General features: G+C 43.4%; 1 protein-coding gene across 3 annotated transcripts in view; it reads left to right on the top strand.

Annotated features, from left to right (window-relative positions):
- The window catches only part of LOC119128510 (cytoplasmic polyadenylation element-binding protein 4-like), a 35,565-nt gene that overhangs the window by 7,180 nt on the left and 10,724 nt on the right, over positions 1-17,661 (top strand). The window lies entirely within an intron of this gene.

Genomic DNA, 17,661 nt, shown 5'->3' with positions numbered 1-17,661 from the left:
TTGGATATTGATCCGTAAACGTACTCGAAAACATTAACGGAACAGCCGATTTTGAAATGAAATAGCCTCGCGGGTACAACAGCTATTCAGTGACGCCCCCTGACCACAGTTGCCGTAATGCTGGGAAGCGATGCGACCTTGTAATTTACTAGTCGTACTAAAATGTACTGAAACATTTTGGCAGAGCGCTGTGTACAACCAGTATGGATCAACAAATTCATCAATTGATCCATATATAAGGCGCTCTGCATTATAAGGCGCACTGTGTTTTTTTGAGTAAAATTTAAGTTTTTAGTGCGCCTAATAGTGTGGAAAATACGGTAATCGGATTTATTTATAATTCGAATGGCCGCCTTCTGTAAGCGAGTGATTTGTACTACTGAGCTTTTATAGTTGTTTCCCCATGTCTGCGCAATAGCTCAAGTATGGTGATATCAAAGAAAAATATAATATATTGAGTGATTAGTGATCAAGAAAATGCTTTGCTTTATAAAAGATTGAGATATTTTTTGCCAGTTTGTTTTCAATGTATTTAATATGGGGGACACCGCTGGGAATGTTTAAACACGAAGATCTATATTGACCTATTTTCACAAACTGCTGTCTGTTACGTATATAACTTTTGACACAGTTCAAAGCAACTCCTCTAATACCATATTGTTCCAGTTTATTGGCTAAAATATCGTGCTCTATGGTGTCAAAAGCTTTTTTCAAGTCAATGAATATTCCGGCAGTGTGTTGGTTACTGTCAATAGAGTTAGTTATTTCCCCTATTTTGTCAATTATTGCCATGGAAGTTGATAGATTTTTCCTAAAACCATATTGGCTATCTGTTGATGTTATTTTTGTGTAAATGACTCAAGTCTGGCATCAAATAATTTTTCTAGTATTTTTGAAAACAGTTTGTGAAAAGGTGCAAATCTGAGTTTTTGTAAAATGGAATTACTTTTGCTGTTTTCATCTGAGGGAATTTGCCAGACATAAATGATAAAGATTTATGTTAAAGGCTTGGCAAAACCCCCAATAACCCACTTTACAGTTTTCATATCAATTTCATCATAATCAGTAGACAGTTTTGGCTTACATTTGGAAACAATGTCGATAACTTCCTCCTATCTATTAAAGACTAATCAGTATCAGTGATTTCTACAGCTAATTTTTGACCAATGTCCACAAATTACTCATTAAACTTAGTGATTTCATTCATACTGTCAAGTATTTCTTATTCTCAATGAAATAGGAGGGGTACATTTTTTGTGTAGTATTTAGATTTTTAATAATGGAGTTGAGGATGGGGCGCCTCGGTGGCACAATGGGTAGCACGTCCGCTTCACAGTTAGGAGGGTACAGGTTCGATTCCACCTCCGGCCCTCCCTGTGTGGAGTTTGCATGTTCTCCCCGGGCCCTCGTGGGTTTTCTCCGGCCACTCTGGTTTCCTCCCACTTCCCCAAAACATGCTTGGTAGGCCGATTGAGCACTCCAAATTGTCCCTAGGTGTGAGTGCGAGTGCAAATGGTTGTTTGTCTCTGTGTGCCCTGCGATTGGCTGGCAACCGGTTCAGGGTGTTCCTCGCCTACTGCCCGTTGACGGCTGGGATAGGCTCCAGCACACCCGCGACCCCCGTGGGGACTAAGCGGTTCAGAAGATGGATGGATGGATGGAGTTGAGGATGTTCCACATGCCTTGTACATTGTTTCTGTTCTCTTGTCTTATAGTAATCTATGGTATGGAATATACTATAAGCTTTATCAACATCATTACTGCAATAAACCTCATTCCAATTCTGATCATTTAAGTCATTTTTCAGAGTATTAAGAGTCTCTTGTGACTTGACTCTTTTCCAAATCATATTCTTGTTCTCTTGCAGTTTAGATTTGGTATTAAAAGTGGTAAATATTAAAAGTGGTAAATATTGGCAAGTGATTGCTGATATCAGTGACGAGAAGTCCACTAACAGAGTCATTGGCTACATCATTTGTAAATATATTGTCAATCAATGTGGCACTTCCAGTTGTTATTATGGTTGGTCGTGTAATTTTAGGGTACAAGTTTAAGCAATGCATGGTGTTTAGAAAATCCTAGATGGGTTTATGTTCATTTGCTTTTAATAAATCAATATTGAATTCCCCACAAATATACATAATTTTATCTGAGGTGAGCGAAAAGGTAGTCTATCCAATTAATGTCTAAATGTCTCAAGGCTCATGCCAGTAACCTGATACACACAACTAATAATAATATTTTTCTTTTTTTCATAACTGATTTAAATTGAAATGCACTCCAAAACATTTTCGATAGCAGTTGACATTCTCTTGATGATTTTATATTGATGAGAGCTCTCAATAAATAGAGCAACATTTGGTCTATTTATATATTATATACAGTGCCTTGCGAAAGTATTCGGTCGGCCCCCTTGAACCTTTCAACATTTCTCGACATTTCAGGCTTCAAACATAAAGATATAAAAGTTTAATTTTTTGTCAAGAATCAACAACAAGTGGGACATAATCGTGAAGTGGAACAAAATTTATTGGATAATTTAAACTTTTTTTAACAAATAAAAAACTGAAAAGTGGGGCGTGCAATATTATTCGGCCCCCTTCCGCTAATACTTTGTAGCGCCACCTTTTGCTGCAATTACAGCTGCAAGTCGCTTGGGGTATGTCTCTATCAGTTTTGCACATCGAGAGACTGGAATTCTTGCCCATTCTTCCTTGCAAAACAGCTCGAGCTCAGTGAGGTTTGATGGAGAGCGTTTGTGAACAGCAGTCTTCAGCTCTTTCCACAGATTCTCGATTGGATTCAGGTCTGGACTTTGACTTGGCCATTCTAACACCTGGATACGTCTATTTGTGAACCATTCCATTGTAGATTTGGCTTTATGTTTTGGATCATTGTCCTGTTGGAAGATAAATCTCCGTCCCAGTTTCAGGTCTTTTGCAGACTCCAACAGGTTTTCTTCCAGAATGGTCCTGTATTTGGCTCCATCCATCTTCCCATCAATTTTAGCCATCTTCCCTGTCCCTGCTGAAGAAAAGCAGGCCCAAACCAAGATGCTGCCACCACCATGTTTGACAGTGGGGATGGTGTGTTCAGGGTGATGAGCTGTGTTGCTTTTATGCCAAACATATCATTTTGCATTGTGGCCAAAAAGTTCGATTTTGGTTTCATCTGACCAGAGCACCTTCTTCCACATGTTTGGTTTGTCTCCCAGGTGGCTTGTGGCAAACTTTAAACGAGATTTTTTATGGATATCTTTGAGAAATGGCTTTCTTCTTGCCACTCTTCCATAAAGGCCAGATTTGTGCAGTGCATGACTGATTGTTGTCCTATGGACAGACTCTCCCACCTCAGCTGTAGTTATCTGCAGTTCATCCAGAGTGATCATGGGCCTCTTGGCTGCATCTCTGATCAGTCTTCTCCTTGTTTGAGATGAAAGTTTGGAGGGACGGCCGGGTCTTGGTAGATTTGCAGTGGTCTGATACTCCTTCCATTTCAATATAATTGCTTGCACAGTGCTCCTTGAGATGTTTAAAGCTTGGGAAATCTTTTTGTATCCAAATCCGGCTTTAAACTTCTCCACAACAGTATCTCGGACCTGCCTGGTGTGTTCCTTTGTCTTCATGGTTCTCTCTGCGCTTTAAACAGAACCCTGAGACTATCAAAGAGCAGGTGCATTTATACGGAGACTTGATTACACACAGGTGCATTCTATTTATCATCATCAGTCAAGTCAAGTCAAGTTTATTTGTATAGCCCTAAATCACAAGCAGTCTGAAAGGGCTTCACATAGACAAAAATTGACAATTATTCTCAAAGCATCCCCTGATCTTAAGCTCCCAAAAGGGCAAGGAAAAACTCAAAAACCCCTGCCAGGGGAAAATGAGAAACCTTGAGAAGGGACCACAGATGGAAGGATCCCCCTTTCAGGATCACCAGGTTGTAATGGATGCAGTCATTTAGGACAACATTGGATCATTCAAAGATCCTCACTGAACTTCTGGAGTGAGTTTGCTGCACTGAAAGTAAAGGGGCCGAATAATATCGCACGCCCCACTTTTCAGTTTTTTATTTGTTAAAAAAGTTTAAATTATCCAATAAATTTCGTTCCACTTCACGATTGTGTCCCACTTGTTGATTCTTGACAAAAAATTAAAATTTTATATCTTTATGTTTGAAGCTTGAAATGTGGCGAAATGTTGAAAGGTTCAAGGGGGCCGAATACTTTGGCAAGGCACTGTACGTATATTGCATATATTGCAATTCATAACCATCCAAGTCAACATCAGTCCCTCTTTCATCATCCATCAATGTTTCTGTCACATCTATTACCGTAATTTTCGGACTATAAGTCGCGGTTTTTTTCATATAGGGTGTTTCATAAAGTACGCAGTTTTTTAATTGCGCGGGATTTTTTGTTTGAAGATTGTCAGCACTGTTCCTATCATTTTCGTTATCTATTATCACTCCGATTAGAAGACCATTTGTCGTTTTTCCATTTTGTAGCCATGGAGCGGTTCAGTATCGAGCAACGCATTCTTCTTGTGAAAACTCATTACAAAAACGGGGAGTGCTACGCAGAGACTGTCCGTAAACTTCGCGCGATCTTTGGACGTGACAATGCCCCGACCGCAACAACAGTTTCGAGGTTGGTACAGAAATGCGAAGAATCTGGGTCAGTTGCAACCAGAAAATCGCCCGGTCAAAACCGTAATTCCCTGAGCGTCTGATCTCACTTCGCGGCGGCGACCAAGAATGGCCTCCGAGGTCATGTGACCTCACACCTTGTGACTTCTTTTTATGGGGATATGTGAAGTCACAAGTTTACGTGAACAAACCTCAAACGATTACCGAACTGAAGATGGAAATTCAACGGGTAATCGGCGAAATCGACAGGGACGTCTGCAAAAGAGTTATCGTTAATTTCAACGATCGGATGACTGCCTGCAGAGAAAGTGGAGGTGGACATATGCTCTATCATTTTTCATTATTAAATTGAAGTATATGTTGAATGAAATTAAATAAAAATTGTGAATTTTTCATCGATTTTGGCTGATTTATTGCATTTTTAAAAACTGCGTACTTTATGAAACACCCTATAGTTTGGGTGGGGGGGCGACTTATAATAAGGAGCGACTTATGTGTTTTTTTTCAAAAATGTTCAAAAAAAAAAGTGAACCCGCGATGTAGCAAGGGATTACTGTAATTTGAATTTCAAGTGACGTCAGCAGCGCGACGCGGCGTGGCGATTGTTTACATAAAGGACAAAGATTGATCACGGGATGACGAAGATGACGAAGGGCCCCACGTACTACCGGCATCATTAGCGGCTTTATTTCTAAGTGACACGGCGGACGAAGAGTTTGAAGGATTTAAGGATTTGGAGTGACACAGAAGGTTTGAAAAACTATTATGGCTTTTACCCACGCCCGGTCCTACTCGACGGAGCTCTCTTTCACTTCCGTGGATTGAAGTCGGGGGCCGGCGCTCGGCCGGGTGGCTGTCCAGGGACGGTGGATGGGGCTCGGACATGGCTTTAACGCACCCCCGGTCCTACTCTACCGAGCTGTCTTTCACCTCCGTGGATAGAAGTCGAGGGCCGGCGCTCGGCCGGGTAGCTGTCCGGGGACGGTGGATGGGGCTCGGTCATGGCTTTTACGCACGCCCGGTCCTATTCTATGGAGCTCTCTTCGACTTCCGTGGCTGGAAGTCCACGCCGCCACACGCCTGGAAGTTGGTTTTGTTAAATAAAGAGCCGTTTACCAAACCCACGTCTTTCCTTGAACTTTGTTAACACTACAATATAGTTATATAGTAGATCTGTGGAATAACGACGAGGCTGACGTCAGGGCGCACGCGCGGCGTTGTTGACGAAGGACGAGGAATTTAATCGATGGATTTAATGATTTAGATTGCACAGATGCTTTGATAATACTATTGCTTATATAATAGTTATTTGATATCTAATTTATATATTGTTATATGGGCCTGTGGAATATTTTGAAGTGCAAGCGCCGTCAACTGCGCGCACCCATTGTTGACAAAGGATGATCGATGGATTTAATGATTTGGAGTGACACAGATGGTTTGATAACATTGCTTATATAATAGTTATTTGATATATAATTTATATATCGTTATATGGGCCTGTGGAATATTTTGAAGTGCAAGCGCTGTCAACGGCGCGCACGCATTGTTGACAAAGGACGATCGATGGATTTAATGAATTGGAGTGACACAGATGGTTTTATTAACGTGTTATTTATGTAATAGTTTTTTTAATAACTCTGAATTTTACGTCAGGGCCATTCTCAGCTCTTCGTTTGTGTTTGTCACCTTAGCATATCTGTCATTTAGCCTGTTGTTGCTCGTTTATGACTGTTCTTGGTGTTGGATTGTGTCGAATAAATTGACCCCCAAAATGCGACTTATACTCCGGAGCGACTTATATATGTTTTTTTTCACATTTTTGGGCATTTTATGGCTGATGCGACTTGTACTCCGGAGCGACTTATAGTCCGAAAATTACGGTATGTTGTAAGGTTTAGTGAACTGGTTAAGATATTCTTGAATTTGACCAGCTCAGTGGCCTAGTGGTAGAGTGTCCGCCCTGAGACTGGAAGGTTGTGGGTTCAAACCCCGGCCGGGTCATACCAAAGACTATAAAAATGGGACCCATTGCCTCCCTGCTTGGCACTCAGCATTAAGGGTTGGAATTGGGGGGTTAGATCACCAACTGATTCCCGAGCGCGGCACCGCTGCTGCTCACTGCTCCCCTCTCCCCCAGGGGATGGATTAAAATCACACGGGGATGGGTTAAATGCAGAGGACAAATTTCACCACACCCAGGTGTGTGTGTGACGATCATTGGGACTTTAATCTTTAATTTGGGTAAAATTTGTAATTTTCATGAATCCACTGTCATTCTGTTTTTTCCTCTATTTCGTCCTCTGCCTAGGGAATTCCTGAGCTGCTTAAGTTATCTTGCTTGCTTTTAACAGAGCTTGCTTTTATTCTTATATTTTTTCAGGTATTGCTTTTATCTTTACTATGATCTAATCTTTACTTTTGGGTGAAATTCGAAGACATCTAAGTATTCTAGTACAGCCAAGCCTTGATTTTACGCGGACTTTGGGGTTCAGAATTTGGGAGTCGCGTTGACTCTGACAGCACGTTATATAGAAAGTCTTGGAAGAGGAAAGAAATTCAGAGCCATGCATACGAGTGTATCGGGAAATAGCAGTAGGGTAATACGTACTAAGATACACATGGTTGCATTTGGGGAATAACATCATTGTTCTTGGTGAAAATCTATATGATATAATTATTAAAAATGATAAGTCTGTATTTGGACTCAAACATCGTATTATTACAGCAAAACCACACTCACCGAATAGTAACAAAACAGAGTACTCGAGAAATAAAAAAGAACTAGAACACATAGACATAAGAAACGTTAATAAAAATGAAAGTTTTGATCTCTGAAACAGAGCTCGTCCATAAACTGTGACGTGTAATGTTGCGTTGTTACATTGCACACGTTCGTGACTTTAAAGTAATCCCAAAAGTCGTTCTTAATCACAAGCAGTCTCAAAGGGCTTCACATAGACAAAAATTGACAATTATTCTCAAAGCATCCCCTGATCTTAAGCTCCCAAAAGGGCAAGGAAAAACTCAAAACCCCTGCCCGGGGAAAATGAGAAACCTTGAGAAGGGACCACAGATGGAAGGATCCCCCTTTCAGGATCACCAGGTTGTAATGGATGCAGAGAGGGCACAAATAATACATAATATGAAAATCAAAAAAGTGGATGTCCAAGTCAGAGCGAAGGGCTGCCGGAGGAGCCCTCTACTATCCTGTTTAAAATAGTCAATAATGCGCTTTTGCTTTACAGCTTTAGTCCGTTGCTTCCTTGCAAAATCTAGGATGTCTCAAAGATGCATCACGTACATGGCGTCCACCTCCTGAGTTTCTAACTATTTACGGATAGCAATCATGTAGGGACATCCTATCCTATTAGCATTAGCATAACAGCCCTTACCTATCGCTGTCTCTGTGGTAGTTGCGTGTTGTTTTCCAAATGTTATAAAGTTAGTAGTAAAATGTATTTACAACAAAAAAATTGGGGTGTTGTTTTCCAAATGTTATAAGGTTAGTAGTAAAATGTATTTACAACAAAAAACTTGGGGTCCCCAACCAAGTCGCATTAGACAGAAAATCGTACAGAATCGATGCGTGTAAAATTGAGGCTTAGCTCTATTTGGCCACTAGGAGCAACACTAGTCAACATTAGTCTTTAGGACTATGGATCACTAAGTTTCAGTCAATGGAGCCAGTGATATCTGTTTTTTTTTTATGAAGTCTCATTGAACTCCTGCAGAATAATAAATACTAGGAATCTCTCATCCACGCCTTCATCTCATCCCGGCTTGACTACTGCAACTCCCTTCTCACTGGAATCACTGCTCACTCAGTCCATAGACTTCAACTAGTCCAAAACTCTGCTGCCCGCCTCCTTACCCACACCCGGTCCCGTGAACACATCACTCCTGTTCTCCACTCTCTTCACTGGCTCCCCATTAAGGAGCGTATCATTTTCAAGATACTCCTCCTCACCTTCAAAGCCCTTCACCACCTGGCTCCCACTTACCTATCCGACCTCCTTGTCCCCTACTGCCCCAACCGTCCCCTCCGATCCTCCAATACTTCACGTCTGACAGTCCCAAAATCTAAACTCAAATCCTTCGGTGACAGAGCCTTCTCCTGCACATCACCCCGACTCTGGAACTCTCTCCCTCAGTCTGTCTGTGACTCACCCACACTCCCCATATTTAAGTCCCGTTTAAAAACTTACCTCTTCTCCCAAGCTCATGACCTCCCCTACCCATAACTGGTTTCCTCTTCTTAATTTTATCCGATTGTTTCTTCCCCGTCCCCCTCCCCTCATGTATGTCTTTGCCTTGTTCCCTGTAAGCGTCTTTGGGTTTTTGAAAAGCGCTATACAAATTTAATGAATTATTATTATTATTATTATTATTAGTCTCTTTTATTACTCATCTTCTTTGTATCACATGTTGCATGATGCATGAACTGGCAACTGTGTTTTGTGCTTGTATGTTGCTTAACAGTAAAGTGTCTTCAATAACATCAATATCCTTAGAATTATCAGCGCTCAGGCTGTTGGTTGCAGATACTGCTTCTTGTTACATTGTATTTGGATGAACAAACACTGGCTCTTGCTGGGTAACTTCAATGCTCACAATGGCAATGACAGTGAGATCTGGAAAGGGCATGATTGGGAGGAATCCCCACCCCCCCGCCGCTCCATCAAGTTTTGTTTCTAAACTTAATGTAACGGATTGTCCATAACAAACACCTTATTCAAACATAAGGGCATCCATGTATGCCTTTAGCACCAGGACACCCTATGCCCCAGTTTGATGCTCGACTTTGTAGTTGTGTCATTAGATTTTCTGCCACATTTTTTGGAGCTACCAACTGATCACCACCTAGTCAAGTCAAGTTTATTTGTATAGCCCTAAATCACAAGCATTCTCACAGGGCTTCACACAGACAAAAATTGACAATTATTCTCAAAGCATCCCCTGATCTTAAGCTCCCAAAAGGGCAAGGAAAAACTCAAAAAACACCTACCAGGGGAAAATGAGAAACCTTAAGAAGGGACCACAGATGGAAGGATCCCCCTTTCAGGATCACCAGGCTGCAATGGATGCAGAGAGGGCACAAATAATACATAATATGAAAATCAATGAAAAAGTGGATGTCCAAGTTAAAGCGAAGAGCTGCCGGATGTGCCCTCGACTGTCCTGGCAGTGTCTTCGAGGAGGGTGAGCTGCAGTTCCCTCATCCTGAATTGGTCCACGAGAATCCAGATAGCCGCTGTCAGCTTGGGTGCCACCTAACCACCTCCCCAGCCGGGGAGGGATGGGGGGGAGGGTTGGTTGGTTTAGAGGGAGTGAAAACAAACTCCAGCCGCATCGGCCACTCCAGGTTAATTAAAGGCCATATCATAGAAATGTGTCTTTAAACGTGTCTTAAATGTTTCTAGTGAGGTAGCAGTTCTAATATCCATTGGTAGGGCATTCCAAAGCTCTGGAGCCCGAATAGAAAATGCTCTAGACCAGGTGTCTGAAACTCCAGTCCTCGGGGGCCGCATTCCTACATGTTTTCCAAGTTTCCCTCGTTAAAAACACCTGATTCAAATGATCAGTTCATCCTCACGTTCTGCAGGAGCCTGATAATTGAATCAGGTGTGTTAAACGAGGGAAACTTGGAAAACATGTAGGAATGCGGCCCCCGAGGACTGGAGTTTGAGACCCCTGCTCTAGATCCTGCAGACATTTTCTTGGCCCTCGGTGTCACTAAAAGACTAGCGTTTTGCGAACGAAGGTTACGAGACGGAACATAAGGAACAACTAGGTCGACAAGATATGAAGGCGCTAAGCCATGCAGTGATTTATAGGTTAATAGAAGAACCTTGAAGTCACATCTTAAATGGACCGGGCGCCAATGTAAGTTGGCTTATATTGGGGTAATGTGATCAAATTTTCTTGTCCGTGAGAGCAGCCTCGCAGCAGCATTTTGTACTAACTGTAGACTTTTGATGCTGGACTTAGGAAGACCAGAGAATAATGCATTACAGTAGTCCAGGCGCAACGTGACGAACGCATGTATAATAGTTTCCGCATCACCGGTCGAGAGGATCGGACGAATCTTAGCAATATTACGAAGGTGAAAAAACGCAATTCTGGTTATATTAATGTGCTTTTGAAAGGAGAGCGTTTGGTCAAATATTACCCCGAGATTAGTTACAGTATCGCTCTGAGTGATAGTACGGTTATCTATAGTTATAGTGGTTTCCTTAAATAAGTGTTGATAACGAGTTGGACCAATTATCAACATCTTAGTTTTATCTGGGTTAAGACGAAGGAAGTTGAGACATCCATTGCTTGATCTCCGCAAGGCACGCCTCAACAGTCCCGTGGATCTGTCATCGATAATGGCATATATAATTGGGTGTCATCCGCGTAACATTGAAAACTAATATTATATTTACGTATTATGTCCCCAAGCGGAATCATATAAATATTAAATAGAATTGGTCCAAGTGCCGATCCCTGTGGGACACCACACATAACATTATAGAGCTCAGAGGACGTATTACCATGGATAGATAGATAGGAATAGAACCAGCCTAGTGCTGACCCTGAAATACCAACACAACTCTTAAGACGCCCTAATAGAATATCGAAGTCTACAGTGTCGAAGGCAGCACTAAGATCGAGTAGTAACAATACCGATGAAGTGTTTGAATCCATAGCTATGAGGAGATCATTAGTCGCTTTAGCAAGGGCTGTCTCAGTGGAATGATTAGCTCTAAAACCAGACTGAAAAGATTCATATCGATTATTGGCGACCATGTAATCAATAAGGTGCTGCGCTACTACTTTTTCAAGAAGTTTTGCTATGAATGGGAGGTTTGAAACTGGCCTATAATTACTGAGACAGTCCGGGTCAAGATTTGGTCGCTTAAGTAATGGTTTAATGATAGCGGTTTTAAAGGCTGTTGGCACTATCCCCGAGGAGACAGACAGATTGATTATATTTAAGACGGACGGTCCTAAAATTGGAAATAATTCTTTAAGTACCGTAATTTTCGGACTATAAGTCGCGGTTTTTTTCATAGTTTGGGTGGGGGGGGCGACTTATACTCAGGAGCGACTTATGGTTTTTTTTTTTTTTCAAAAAATTTCAAAAAAAAAAAGAAAAAGAAAAAAAATGAAACCGCGATAAACGAACCGCAATGTAGCAAGGGATTACTGTAATTTGAATTTCAAGTGACGACAGCAGCGCGAAACCATCTGCGTCACTCCAATTCATTAAATCCATCAATCGTCCTTTGTCAACAATGCGTGCGCGCCGCTGACGGCTTTTGCACTTAAAAATATTCCACAGGCCCATATAACGATATATAAATTAGATATCAAATAACTATTATATAAGCAATAATGTTATCAAACCATCTGTGCACTCTAAATCATTAAATCCATCGATCAAATTCCTCGTCCTTTGTCAACATCGCCGCGCGTGCGCCCTGACGTCAGCCTCGTCGTTATTCCACAGATCTACTACATAACTATATTGTAGCGTTAACAAAGTTCAAGGAAAGACGTGGGTTTGGTAAACGGCTCTTTATTTAACAAAACAAACTTACAGGCGTGTGGCGGCGTGGACGTCCAGCCACGGAAGGGGACGAGAGCTCCATACGATAGGACCGGGCGTGCGTAGAAGCCATGACCGAGCCCCATGCACCGTCCTCGGACAGCCACCCGGCTGAGCGCCGGGCCTCGACTTCCATCCACGGAGCTGAAAGGCAGCTCGGTAGAGTAGGACCGGGCGTGCGTAAAAGCATTGTCCGAGCACCATCCACCGTCCCTGAACAGCCACCCGGCCGAGCGCCGGCGCCCGACTTCAATCCACGAAAGTGAAAGTAAGCTGGACGCGCGACAGCAGCGCGACAGCGCGACAACAGCGACGCGACGTCGCGGTCGCGCGTCAGCAGCGCGACGGTTGTTTACATAAAGGACAAAGATCGACTCGTCCAGCTTTCTTTCACTTTCGTGGATTGAAGTCGGGCGCCGGCGCTCGGCCGGGTGGCTGTCCAGAGACGGTGGATGGTGCTCGGACAATGCTTTTACGCACGCCCGGTCCTACTCTACCGAGCTGCCTTTCAGCTCCGTGGATGGAAGTCGAGGGCCGGCGCTCAGCCGGGTGGCTGTCCGAGGACGGTGCATGGTGCTCGGTCATGGCTTCTACGCACGCCCGGTCCTATCGTATGGAGCTCTCGTCCCCTTCCGTGGCTGGACGTCCACGCCGCCACACGCCTGTAAGTTTGTTTTGTTAAATAAAGAGCCGTTTACCAAACCCACGTCTTTCCTTGAACTTTGTTAACGCTACAATATAGTTATATAGTAGATCTGTGGAATAACGACGAGGCTGACGTCAGGGAGCACGCGCGGCGATGTTGACAAAGGACGAGGAATTTGATCGATGGATTTAATGATTTAGAGTGCACAGATGGTTTGATAACATTATTGCTTATATAATAGTTATTTGATATATAATTTATATATCGTTATATGGGCCTGTGGAATATTTTTAAGTGCAAGAGCCGTCAGCGGCGCGCACGCATTGTTGACAAAGGACGATTGATGGATTTAATGAATTGGAGTGACGCAGATGGTTTTATTAACGTGTTATTTATGTAATAGTTTTTTGAATAACTCTGAATTTTACGTCAGGGCCGTTCTCAGCTCTTAGTTTGTGTTTATGTCACGTTAGCATAGCTATCGTTTAGCCTGTTGTTGCTCGTTCATGACTGTTCTTGGTGTTGGATTTTGTCGAATAAATTGCCCCCCAAAATGCGACTTATACTCCGGAGCGACTTATATATGTTTTTTTTCACTTTTTTGGGCATTTTATGGCTGGTGCGACTTATACTCCGGTGCGACTTATAGTCCAAAAATTACGGTAGTTTGGCTGGAAGAGGGTCGAGTAAACATGTTGTTTGTTTAGCCGCACTAACCAATTGTGTAAGCCTTTCAAGGTACACGCTTTTAAAATTTGAGAGGGTTATTGCGTGATCATCAGCGCCGGTAATCGGCGGTCTCGACTGAGCGATTGGAATGGTATTCTTGATCTCATCCCTAATGGATTCAATCTTTCGAGCAAAACATTTCATGAACTCGTCAGCTGAGTGGAAGGAGCTATCGAGGGTCGGCTGGCGTAGTGTTGGCTTTGCCACTGTATCAAATAGGTATTTAGGATTGTTTTTATTGAGATTAATGACTTGCGAAAAATGAGTTTTTGCTAAGATAAGCACATCTTTATATTTCAGGAGGCTGTCCTGCCATGGCTGATGGAAAACCTCAAGTTTGGTTAAACGGCATCTGCGCTCATGCTTTCTACATAATTGCTTAAGCGTACGTGTTTCATCTGTGAACCACGGAGTTGGCAATTTACGGCGAGTTTTCAGACGTAGCGGCGCCACAGAGTCGATGGCATTTAACAATGTCGCATTGAATTCATTTGTAAGATTATCAATAGAGCCGATATATGCGGGAAATATGGCAGTATTGTCAACAATGGGTGCGCGCCGCTGACGGCGCTTGCACTTCAAAATATTCCACAGGCCCATATAACGATATATAAATTAGATATCAAATAACTATTATATAAGCAATAATATTATCAAACCATCTGTGCACTCTAAATCATTAAATCCATCGATCAAATTCCTCGTCCTTTGTCAACAGCGCCGCGCGTGCGCCCTGACGTCAGCCTCGTCGTTATTCCACAAATCTAGTATATAACTATATTGTAGCGTTAACAAAGTACAAGGAAAGACGTGGGTTTGGTAAACGGCTCTTTATTTAACAAAACAAACTTCCAGGCGTGTGGCGGCATGGACTTCCAGCCACGGAGGTGGAAGAGAGATCCATAGAATAGGACCGGGCGTGCGTAAAAGCCATAATAGTTTTTCAAACCTTCTGTGTCACTCCAAATCCTTAAATCCTTCAAACTCTTCGTCCTCCGTGTCACTTAGAAACAAAGCCGCTAATGATGCCGGTAGTACGTGGGGCCCTTCGTCATCTTCGTCATCCCGTGATCAATCTTTGTCCTTTTTGTAAACAACCGCCGCGCCACGCCGTGTCGCGCTGCTGGAGTCACTTGCAATTCAAATTACAGTAATCCCTTGCTACATCGTGGTTCGTTTATCGCGGTTTCTCCTTATTATAAGTCGCCCCCCCACCCAAACTATGAAAAAAAACCGCGACATAGTCCGAAAATTACGGTAATACTAATTTGTCATATTACTTTACAGCAGTGGTCCCCAACCACCAGGCTGCGGACCGGTACCGGTCCATGTGTCACTTGGTACCGGGCCGCCAAGTCACACAGAAAGAAAAAAATATTGTTTTTTATCGACGATCAATTAATTCAGGTCAAGACGCTCATCCCGGTCAGGTGACATGTTTCCCCAGTCGAGCCCGCAAAGCTAGCAAAAATTAGTAAAAATTTATTTTGAAAAATATTAAAATATTGGCGATTCTTTCCCAATTACATCCGTCGGTTCAGGTCAAGACGCTCGTCTCGGTCACGTGACGTCACCTCAGTCGAGCCCGCGAAGCAAGCAAAAATGAGCAAGAAACAGAGATGTTTGTAAAGCTTCTTCGGAAAGGGAAAAAAGCCCAATGAGGAGACGGAAGAAGAAGAGGCTACGACTTCTAAGAAAAGGAAAGCTGCATTTAAAAGAACATTTCTGGAGTCCTACTTAAAATATGGATTTATCGCCACAGGTGACTCTTGACGCGCCAAGCCCACTCTGCATAATATGTGGCGACAGGCTAGCTAACGAGGCAATGAAGCCTTCAAAACTGCTCCGGCACATGGAGACCAAGCATCCTGCATTAAAAGACAAACCTTAACCACTTCGGGTGTCATTGTCTCCGATTACGCCTAGATGGGACCGGCTCGTTTCTGAGAAACAAGCTCAGTGCTCCCACTAATTCAACGTAATGGTGAGTTTTATTTTTATGTCGTTTATACTTCTTTTTATGCCAGTCGTATCATTTTATTTCATCGTATTTATATATTTATTATAAATGTATTATTTATTTATATAAATGTATTATTTATTTATATAAAGGTCGGTCCGCGGAAATATTTCTGACATGAAACCGGTCCGTGGCGCAAAAAAGGTTGGGGACCACTGCTTTACAGGATGACTAAAAAGGATTGATAATTGAAAACCATTCATGTTCTTTTGTACTACTGTACAGTCTTATACAATTCGTAGTGCAGTTTTTGTTTGCTTCCACATGAATGAATAAATGTTTGTAAATAAGGGATTATTCGTCTATTGAATATTTTGTAAGGTCAGATTGACTGCAAACTATTGAGCTACAAACGATCCTTAAGGGAAATAAGGTAATTCCTGTTAGTTACATGATTTGAAGCCTTTCCTGTTTTTGTCAATCAATCAATCAATCAATCAATCAATCAATGTTTTATTTGCCAAGTTTTAGCATGCCAAACAAGGAATTTGAATCCGGTAGATCTCGGCCTCTGTACAACATTTAAGTAGCTAACATTCAGGACAACATGCGCAAAAATTGACTCTATGAGTGGTGTGAGTTCATCAGAGCCACAGCCTGGGGGAAAAAGCTGTCTCTGTGTCTGCTGGTTTTGACGTACAGTGCTCTGTAACGCCGTCCGGAGGGGAGTAGCTCGAACAGAATGCAACCTGGGTGAGAAGGGTCTGTAGAGATGTTATTTGCACGTTTCCTGGTCCTGGACAGGTACAAGTCCTGGATAGATGGGAGGTTGGTCCCGATTATCTTTTCTGCAGTCCTGATTGTCCGTTGCAGTCTGTGCTTGTCTTGTTTGGTGGCCGATCCAAACCAGATAGTGATGGAGGTGCAGAGGATAGACTGGATGATGACAGTATAGAAGGTCTTCAGCAGCTCCTGTGGCAGGTTGAACTTCCTGAGCTGTCTCGGAAAGTACAGCCTCTGCTGGACCCTCTTCCGGACAGAGTCTATGTGGCTGGTCCATTTCACGTCCCGAGAGATTGTGGATCCCAGGAACTTGAAGGTGTCTGTGGAGAGAATAGTATTACTGTGGATAGTAAGGGGTGGAAGTGGTGAAGGGTCTCTCTTGAAGTCCACGGTCATCTCCACGGTCTTGAGTGGGTTCAGCTCCAGGTGGTTTTGGCTGCACCAGTGGACCAGCCGCTCCCCCTCCTGTCTGTACGCAGTCTCGTCACCATCCCGGATGCGTCTAATGAGAGTGGTGTCGTCCGCATATTTCAGGAGCAACCACAGAAGAGTCGCCTGAGGAGCAATTGTTACTGTAGAGAGAGAAGAGCAGTGGGGAGAGGACGCACCCCTGGGGGGCATCAGTATTGGTGGTCCGGGTGTCGGATGTGATGGTCCCCAGCCTCACATGCTGTCTCCTGTTGGTCAGGAAGCTGGTGATCCACTGACAGGTGGAGGCAGGCACCGCGAGCTGGATGAGCTTCTGGTGGACGATGTCAGGAGCGATGGTATTGAACGCCGAGCTGAAGTCCACAAACAGAATCCTGGCGTACGTTCCATGGGTGTCCAGGTGGTGCAGGATGTAGTGCAGTCCCATGTTGACCGCATCGTCCACCGACCTGTTTGCCCGGTAGGCAAACTGCAGGGGGTCGAGCAGGGGGCCGTGATGTCCTTCAGGTGGTTCAACACTAACCTCTCGAAGGATTTCATGACCATAGATGTCAGGGCGACGGGTCTATAGTCATAAACCCGTGATGGTGGGCTTCTTGGCCACCGGTACGATGATGGAGCTCTTGAAGCACAAGGACACCTCACACAGTTCCCGGGAACGGTTGAAGATCCGTGCAAAGGTGGGTGCCAGTTTCAGACTTTCAGGCAGGAGGGAGCCACGCCGTCTGGGCCTGGTGCCTTCCTGACCTTTAGTCTCCGGAACATCTGACACACCTCTACCTCCTGTCTGTACGCAGTCTCGTCGCCGTCCCGGATCAGTCCGATGAGAATGGTGTCGTCCGCATACTTCAGGAGCTTCACAGAAGAGTC

The sequence above is a fragment of the Syngnathus acus genome, chromosome 10, assembly GCF_901709675.1.
Source record: "Syngnathus acus chromosome 10, fSynAcu1.2, whole genome shotgun sequence".
Classification (NCBI taxonomy): Eukaryota; Metazoa; Chordata; class Actinopteri; order Syngnathiformes; family Syngnathidae; genus Syngnathus; species Syngnathus acus.
This window is presented reverse-complemented; position numbering and strand designations above follow the sequence as displayed.